Genomic DNA, 9,791 nt, shown 5'->3' on the forward strand with positions numbered 1-9,791 from the left:
TAATAAAAATTAAGAAACATGTCAAAGGAATTGTCATTGCACCAATGAGTGTCTCTGGACCAAAATGATAGCATATTAATTATTTGGATGCAATTTAAATTATGTAACATATTAAACGATTTATCCTTCTATCAAACACGAATGTTCCCTGGATCAAATGTCCTATTTTAATTATGTAATTACTTTATATTTATTTCTAACGGATGCAGCGGAGCGCACGGGTACGGCTAGTAAATAAATAAATAAATAAATAAATAAATTGCATCTGTCTTACTACTACTTTTCTATATGTATATAAAACATTTCAAAGTTTTTATGTACGATTTTTGTCCGATTTGACGTTTAATGTCCCGTGTATCTCTTATAATAGAGCCTTTTCGTCAATAATGGTAAATTGAATTAAAATGTTTCTTTTTGTCTGTTTATTCCACGCGTTTGTACCACGACAGTGTAAGCAAAACCTTTTTACTTAACTTAGGAACTTATTTATGTATATATCAATATTCATTACTTACTAAGCACGGAAATACGTTCACTGAAGAGGGAAACAATTCAGCTGTTTCTGCAGTATAATATCAGCTTAGCAAAATAATTCCCACGGAGGGAACACTTGGCACTGCTGTCTAATTCAAGCTATGAATGAGTGAAGAAACCCGTGCAAGGTAGGCAAGTTATCGGACATTGCTACTCTGCGGGAGGTCTAAACAAAGATATCCAGGGGCTTCAGAGGAATAGAAGCTCCAGAATAACCTCAATGGAAGGACGGAGAATTGCTATTGAGACAAAAGAGCAGCGGTTGATAGTGAATTGCTAAGACATTCTCTGTGGTCTAGAGATTTCTAACAACTTGTCTCAAAATCGGATTTCGCTAATTAAATAAATTCAGCATAAAACCCATAAGATGTGGTGATTATGTTTAGTCTATTATTTTTCACTAGGATAACATAAAGAATAAGACAATTAAAGCAATCTTTGAAGACCATAGCCTAGAGATTTATTCATAATGAGTAGTAACCTGCTTTTTACACCTATAATAATACAATTCAGAATACCAGTGATAGTTCCCGGGTAGCTCAGTTGGCAGAGCGCTGGTACGTTCAACCAGAGGTCCCGGGATCGATACCCGGCCCCGGAACAATTTTTGCCTTGAAATTATTCACATCTGCTTTACAGGGAGCTTCACCTCAAAGACTAGATTTTCATAATATATACGTCACTGTGTACGTTAACAGAAAACCACAATTGCAAGTCACACAGACATTGTGTGCACTCGATGTGGGTCTCTGGCGTTTCGTCAGCCCACGCGAGTTGTGTGGATATAAAGAGAAAAGTTGAGACGGGGTGGGGTGGAGTTCCCGGGTAGCTCAGTTGGCAGAGCGCTGGTACGTTCAACCAGAGGTCCCGGGATCGATACCCGGCCTCGGAACAATTTTTCCCTTGAAATTATTCAAATCTGCTTTACAGGGAGCTTCACCTGAAAGACTAGATTTGCATAATATATATGTCACTGTATACGTTAACAGAAAACCACAATTCCAAGTCACATAGAGATTGTGTGCACTCGATGTGGGTCTCTGGCGTTTCGTCAGCCCACGCGAGTTGTGTGGATATAAAGGGAAAAGTTGAGACGGGGTCGGGTGGAGTTCCCGGGTAGCTCAGTTGGCAGAGAGCTGGTACGTTCAACCAGAGGTCCCGGGATCGGTACCCGGCTCCGGAACAATTTTTCCCTTGAAATTATTCAAATCTGCTTTACAGGGAGCTTCACCTGTAAGACTAGATTTACCAGTGATAGGAGTTAATGACGTCACAGTATGCCAATACATAGTGTAAAGTCTGTAGATTATGATAATATAATCGTTTTTGTTACATTGCTGAAACTGAAATTATAGCAATGTGTCGCTCATGACTTTAGTACGACCCTCTGTAGCAAAGTAAAATGTGCGATAAACAAAAACGGACAAAAATGAGTCTGGCGACCAAAAAAAGAAGGAAAGAGTCCATTTTAGCTATGATATAGGCCAGAACAGGAGATCCTCCTACGTCACGAAGTGACCTACATTTGAAATCTGCAAATTTACTCCCTAAACTTTCTCCAATTTGTTCACTTATCTGGAAAGGTTTTTGAGATGCTGTTAAAAAAATTTATTTCGCACTATTAGAGTTTCTGTTGTGTGTAAATAAGCGTAAACATAGGATTTGAATGATCGCCTGAATAGAGCTGTCACTATTAGCATTAACACTGCATTAATAGACGTGATTGTAGCTCTCTAATGTCGGCTTGTCATGTCTTGTACACCTGAGGGACTGGAACAGGTATTAGCGAGCCAGTTGTGGTGACAAGGGAAATCACAGTCCCATCACGAATCCCGGCTTCAGCTTCTGCCACTTCAGCGTACATCAAATCCACAGATTTTCACTAAGAAATAATTTTTGTATTCATAACATCGTAAATTGAGTAATACTATCACAAAAGTGATATTTCTTTAAGATACAGTTATGGAAAGGCAGAACTAGAATGATATGGAAACCAGTACGGTAAAAGTAGGAATTACGGAGCAATTTTACCGCACAATCCTACATTCTAGAATACAAAACATACCGTAAAAAATAATAGTAATAATAATTTAATAATAATTGTAATAATAATAATAATAATAATAATAATAGTAATTTTTTCTTTACTAATGGAAAGTACTTAACTAATGTCATTCACTCATATGAAACCAGCTGTGTAGACCAATTTATCGACAAAGTCGTTGCCGAAGATGCGACATAGGAGGCTGGTCTACACTACACCCGCGACGAGATGAGATGATTATGAATATTTGTTGGGATGGTACAGGGAAACCAGAGCTCCCAGAGAAAACCCCTGTGTTACCTGGACCATGGGGTTGCCCAACAGAGTACAATACAATGAGAGCAGTTCGATCGGCACCGTGGATCGTGTCCCTGTATGGCTCGGATAGAAAGAGCGCTCAAAGCGGACAGCTGAGAAGTCCCCGGTTCGATTCCCGGTGCCGGAACGAATTTTTCTCACATTAATAGATGAAACGGTACTAGTTTGAAATCTAAGCTAGTTGGATATTTAGTCACTAAAAAAAAATTGTATTTTCTGGTAAAATACGGCAGAAAATTCTTGATAAATGGAACACAGTTTTACAATTTATTGCACTACAGAATTTCATAACATAATAAACTAATATTAAACAGTTCATTTTCCTGCAAAGTGTATCTGAGTCAACAAAATAGTAACATTTCTTAACTCGTGAATAGTTAAAAAGAAAAGGAAATGAGAAGAGAGGAAGGTATGGGAAGGAAAGGGAAGGGACGGGAAGGGAATGGAAAAGGGAAAGGGGAAAGGAAAGAAAAGAGGAAAAAAGGTGAGTGGTGAGAAAAGGAAAGGAAAGGAAAGGAAAGGAAAGGAAAGGAAAGGAAAGGAAAGGAAAGGAAAGGAAAGGAAAGGAAAGGGGAGAGAAAAGGGAAGAGAAGGAAAGGAAAGGGAAGGAAAGGAAAGGGAAGGAAAGGAAAGGGGAGAGGAAATGAAAGGAAAGGAAAGGAAAGGAAAGGAAAGGAAAGGAAAGGAAAGGAAAGGAAAGGAAAGGAAAGGAAAGGAAAGGAAAGGAAAGGAAAGGAAAGGAAAAAGGAAAGGGAAGGAAAGGAAAAAGGGGAGAGGAAATGAAAGGAAAGGAAAGGAAAGGAAAGGAAAGGAAAGGAAAGGAAAGGAAAGGAAAGGAAAGGAAAAAGGAAAGGGAAGGAAAGGAAAAAGGAAAGGGAAGGAAAGGAAAAAGGAAAGGGAAGGAAAGGAAAGGGGAGAGGAAATGAAAGGAAAGGAAAGGGAAGGGAAGGGAAGGAAAGGAAAGGAAAGGAAAGGAAAGGAAAGGAAAGGAAAGGAAAGGAAAGGAAAGGAAAGGAAAGGAAAGGAAAGGAAAAAGGAAAGGGAAGGAAAGGAAAAAGGAAAGAGAAGGAAAGGAAAGGGGAGAGGAAATGAAAGGAAAGGAAAGGAAAGGAAAGGAAAGGAAAAAGGAAAGGAAAAAGGAAAGGGAAGGAAAGGGAAGGAAAGGGAAGGAAAGGAAAGGAAAGGGAAGAGGAAATAAAAGGGGAAAAGAAAAGACAAGAAAGGAAAGGAAAGGGAAGGGGAGAGGAAAGAGAAGGGGAGAGGAAAGGAAAGGGGAGAGGAAAGGAAAGGGGAGAGGAAAGGAAAAGGAAGAGGAAATGAAAGGGAAGAGGAAATAAAAGAGGAGAGGCAATAAAAGGAAAGGAAAGGAAATGAAAGGGGAAAAGAAAGGAAAGGAAAGGACAGGTAAAAAGGAAAGGAAAGGAAAGTAAAGGGGAAAAGAAAGGAAAGGAAATGAAAGAAAAGGAGAGAGGAAATGAAAGGGGAAAAGAAAGGAAAGGAACGGAAAAGGGGAGACGAAATGAAAGGGGAGAGGAAATAAAAGGGGAAAGGAAAGGGGAGAGGAGAGGAAATGAAAGGGCGAAAGAAAGGAAAGGAAAATGGAAAAGAAAGGACAGGAAAGGAAAGGGAAAAAGAAAGGAAAGGAAAGGAGAGAGAAAATGAAAGGGGAAAGGAAAGGAAAGGAAAGGAAAGGAAAGGAAAGGAAAGGAAAGGAAAGGAAAGGAAAGGAAAGGAAAGGAAAGGAAAGGAAAGGAAAGGGGAGAGGAAACGAAAGTGGAAAAGAAAGAAAAGGAAAGGAAAGGGGAAAGGAAAGGAAGGAGGAGAGGAAATGAAAGATGAAAAGAAAGGAAAGGGAAAGAAAGGAGAGGAAATATGTTGAAAATACATTGGCAACAATTATTATGAATAGCAACAACTATTATAGGAAAAAATTCGATTTTAACTTTTTCCTTCTCAACAATTAAAAGCCTCATGAAGACCTGTAAAATGTAAAAAATGTTTTTCGTTCTTCGAAATACAAAATAGTTATTTGCTATTTAACTTCTGAGGGTTATATTTCTTTTCATTTATGAAGATTAAAGTTTGAAGAGTTTGCATAACATTTGTATTACTATGATGAAAAGGAAAGTGTAAACAATTTGGCATTTGATGGATATTATGCTGACGAGAAATAGTTTTCTTTGTATTTATTACGTTTCAGAAGACTATAAGATAAGTTTGAATAGTTTGTCTATATCTGTATGCTTCCTGTCGGGTTTGGATGAGACTTGATTCATATATATATCTGAAAGCAGCACAGTCTGGCGCAGGTCAGCGGAACCCAACAATCCTTTCGGGTCACTATTAGGACTGTTTGGTAGTCACGTGCAACCACACTGCCTGCCTGGTTGTGAGGAAAGGTTGACGGCAGACGAGCGATAACGTGCGTTAGCCCACTCACAAAGATAAACAGTTTTGGGTAGGCCTGAATTAGGTTTTGCCTGTCTCTGATGTAGACCAATTTATCGACAGAGGCGTTGCCCGGGATGCGCCACAGAACGCGATGAGATAACATGATTTTGAAGTTTTGTTGGGTTTCCATAGCGCCCGGAGAAAACCCCTGTATTACCTGGACCACGAGCTTTCCTATAACACAAGTTATAAGTAGTACCCAATGATTCTGATAACATTTTTTCTAACAAATGTGGCGAGAACTCGAAGATGAAAGACGGGTTTAGAAATAGGATTTCTAGTTTTGGTTTGGGTAGTGACCTGCCATGTAATTCAAAGCGCTCAGACAGCGGGAAGTAGGAGTAACACGTGTGACCGTGATTAGAATAATTTCAGTGAGGGCCCACAGTAGAACACGGAGATTAAGAGGTGCTTACCGGCGACACCGAGGAGGAGAGAGCAGAAGGGGTAGCGGTGGCGGTGTGTCGTCCTCACAGAGAATAATATTATCTGGGCTTGGTTCAGCGCATCATTAAAGCTTCAGCTGAGAGTTTAGACAAGTTGAAAGAGTTGCTGTCTCTAGCTGCGAGGTCAAACGACTCACCTGCTGTACTGTGAGTTACTTCCTTTGTTGTGGCTTTCCTCGTAGGTAACGTTGGACGGGATCGCAACAGTCCAAAAGTAATACCAAGAGAAAATTGTATTATTCGTGTGTCACAAGCGGTGCTGAATTGAAGCAGTCTAAAAGTCTGGCGGATGTTGATGCCCTAAACATCTACTTAAAATAATCATTAAAATGCCCTTAAACTAAAGGAAAAATGACATGAAATTAAACGAAAATTAAATTTAAATATTATTCACCGTACTCGCACCAAAGCTTCTTAAAAATTAGTCACCTTGTTTCAATGACTGCCCTTCTAATCTCGGAGAGAGGAGGCAACTACCCGGAATTTGGCTAAGATAAAGGAAAAGAACATGCAACAAAATAAAGGTTTTAAGGGAAAACTATAGATTTTAATGAGGGTTTTACAATTTGTTTCAATCAGGGGTGGTCCATGTCAGTGCCTTCATTCTCCGTCTCCTCCCCCTTCCGTGCTTCACTTTTGTTACGAGATCTTCCAGATGAGGGAGTGTGAATGACAAAACAAATTGTTGACGCAGCGTGCATTCTTGTAATCTTTGTGTTAAAAATACTGTCTGCTACAGTAGACATCCCTTTCGAACCATGTTGAGGATACGTCCTTTCCAGGACATGGTGAAAGTTCCCCCCCTTCCAAACATAAATTTTAAAGAAACCCTTGTACCGACGAAAGAACAGTAGCGGTCATCAAAGCCCTCACTTAAACTAAGCTGCTGTCAAGCATTTTATAGTACTTCCGTTGTGTGAAGTGAAGCCTTCAGTGGAATGAGGGATGGACTTCAGAGTCTGTTCCAAACTGTAAAACTCAAACTTTACTGTTATTCACTTATTCAGTAGGTAATTACTACTGACCTATTTCATTAGAAAATGATTTAACAGACCTATCAGTAAAGAAGAAAGTAAAATTCATTCCAAATGATCTAAAAGTTCTTCAAAGTATTAAAAATGACCAAAAAATGCCGAAAAATATATAAAAATGACCTATTACTTCAAAAACGTCAAAAAATACAATATAAGAAATTACCTTTTTACGTTCATATTACATAGAAAGGATTTCTATATTAATAGGCATCGTTCTAATGTGAACAATAAGAAGATGACTTTTCATCAATATCCGCCCCCTAGTCATAACATAACAAAATCGTTTATTAATATAAAAATTTCACCACAAGCGCCACAAATTATTTCAAACTGTATTATTATGTATGAAAGATTACAAATAGCTTTTAGAGAACGCGGAGGTTCATTGTCGCCCTCACATAAGTCCGCCATCGGTCCTTATTCTGACCAATATTTATCCAGTCTCTATCATCATATCCCACCTCCCTCAAATTCATTTTAATATTATCCTCCCTGCTACGTCTTGGTTTCCCCAAAGGTGTTTTTCTCTCAGATCTTCCAACTAACACTCTATAAGCCTTTCTGAATTCATCCATACGTCCTATACGCCCTGTACATCTCAAACGTCTGGATTTAATGTTCCTAATTATGTCAGGTGAAGAATACAATACGTGCAGTTCTGCGTTGTGTAATTTTCTCCATTCTCCTATAACTTCACTCCTCTTGGTGACAAATATGTTTCTAAGCACCTTATTCTCGAACAACTTAAACCTCTGTTCCTCTCTCGAATTGAGAGTCAAAGTTTAACAACCATACAAAACAACCGGTAATATAAATGTTTTATAAATTCTAACTTCAGATTTTTTGAGAGCAGGCTGGATGACAAAAGCTTTTGAACCGAATAATAACAGGCATTTCCCATATTATTTATTCTGCGTTTAATTTCCTCTCGAGTGTCATTTATACCTATTTGTTTCTGTTGCTCCAAAGTATTTGAAATTTTCCGCCTTTTCAAACCATAAATTTCCAATTTTTATAGTTATATTTTATATTGTGGAATACACAATTCAGAAAACCATACAAATTTACAAAGAAGAAAATAGGAATTGTGAGCGGATCTCTTCTAATATTAATTGTTACCGTGACAGACGTATTCTGTAGGATCAAGAAATTAATCTTTACGTAGATTCTTCGAGCAACAGTGTATATTACTGTATAATCCAGGCCACCAAGTCACTCAACTAAGTGCGTTCCTTGTATAATGGCACTTGACATAATATAATGTCAACATACATGTCGAACTTGGAATCAGGTCACATAGGGGAAAAAACTGGAGGAGGGGAATTCGATCCGGTGCTGTGGATTGAACTTCGGCGTAGCTCAATGGTTAGAGCGCTTGGTACGTTGAACCAAGGACCCGGGTTCGATTCCTGGCGCCGGAGCGAATTTTTCTCCTCTAATATTAATTAATCAATCTGGTTAAATTAATTTAAGTGTTCTCTGTTGCATTTCATTCGCTATAGCCGTCCAATAAGAACTCTCTGCCGCCTGAAGTCAAGGGCTGCCGAACATTGAATTCTTTCAAATCAAAGTTAGAAAATTATCTTATGACGAGTTGCCAAACTAACTTACTATTATGACAAGTGTTGTATTGCATGTTTCCACGTTTTCACATTTTTTTTATGTTCTAATGATATTCAACTTATTTTATATTTTTGTTTTCATATTTTCCGATAATGTTATATCTCTAATGTGATAAGTTGAGCTATATATAATCTTAATTTTCCTTATTGTGTGTACTTAGAAATATTGTATTCACTGTATACTTTGTACTGCACTATTTTATTACTAATATTACTATTATTATTATTATTATTATTATTATTATTATTATTATCATCATCATCATTATTACTATTCTTATTTTATTATTATTATTATTATTATTATTATTATTATTATTATTATGAATAATTGTCTTTTTTTGTATGCCTCATTTATTTTGACCTGCTGTTCACATATTATTATGCTTTTTTCTTTCTTTCTGTATGTTATATATTATGTCCGATTTCTTCTTATTTGTTGTTTATTTTTTATTATTATTATTATCTTATTCAATTTTGTGTGTAAAATTGTAGTGTAATTTGTAAATTTGTAGTGTTTTTGTAACGCAGTCTTTACTCCTGGTTGAGTGTTAGAGAAGGCCGTATGGCCTTAACTCTGCCAGGTTAAATAAATCATTATTATTATTATTATTATTATTATTATTAATAAGAAGTTGCGAATAAAGGCAATGTAATTGACGTCCACCTCTGTGGAGTAACAGTTAGCATGTCTGGTCGTGAAACGAGCGGGCGCGGGTTCAAATCCTGGTTCGGACAAGTTACCTGGTTGGCAGAGGTCTGCATCGGACGTTTTCGCTCGAGCGCCAAGTAGTTCATAGCATAATCCGATAGGTAGCGCACATGCATGATGGGTAAAATTGTAGCGAGCGATAAATCCTCGAACGGTATAAGCCAAGCGTTAGACATTCGTTCTTGTTACAGTGATGAACTGTATAGTAACATCATAGATGTTTATCATTTCAAAACTTTGCAGTGTTTAACTAACCTCTCCATAGTACAACTACAAAACTTGCTTTAAAATTTAATATAAATGTTGCAGGTAAATGTTCGCCCCCCCCTCACACAGGAGTGATTTTGTTTTTGCCATATCTGATAGATGTTATTGGATGTAAATGTAAATGGAGAACACAATCACGATAATGCTAATAATAATAATCTATAATAATTAGTGTATCAATCTTTGCTTCTGTAACAGTTGTACAGCATGATTATTCGTTTCATTATATTTTCTGTGACGTTATCTCTGTATTAATATTGTTATTACTTTACTGCTATATAATAATATTTTGTAAAACGTTTTTATATTGTCGCAGTATATAGGCGGAACACTATGTATGGACGTATCACATTATACATATAG

This window comes from Periplaneta americana, chromosome 4 (assembly GCF_040183065.1).
Source record: "Periplaneta americana isolate PAMFEO1 chromosome 4, P.americana_PAMFEO1_priV1, whole genome shotgun sequence".
NCBI classification, from domain to species: domain Eukaryota; kingdom Metazoa; phylum Arthropoda; class Insecta; order Blattodea; family Blattidae; genus Periplaneta; species Periplaneta americana.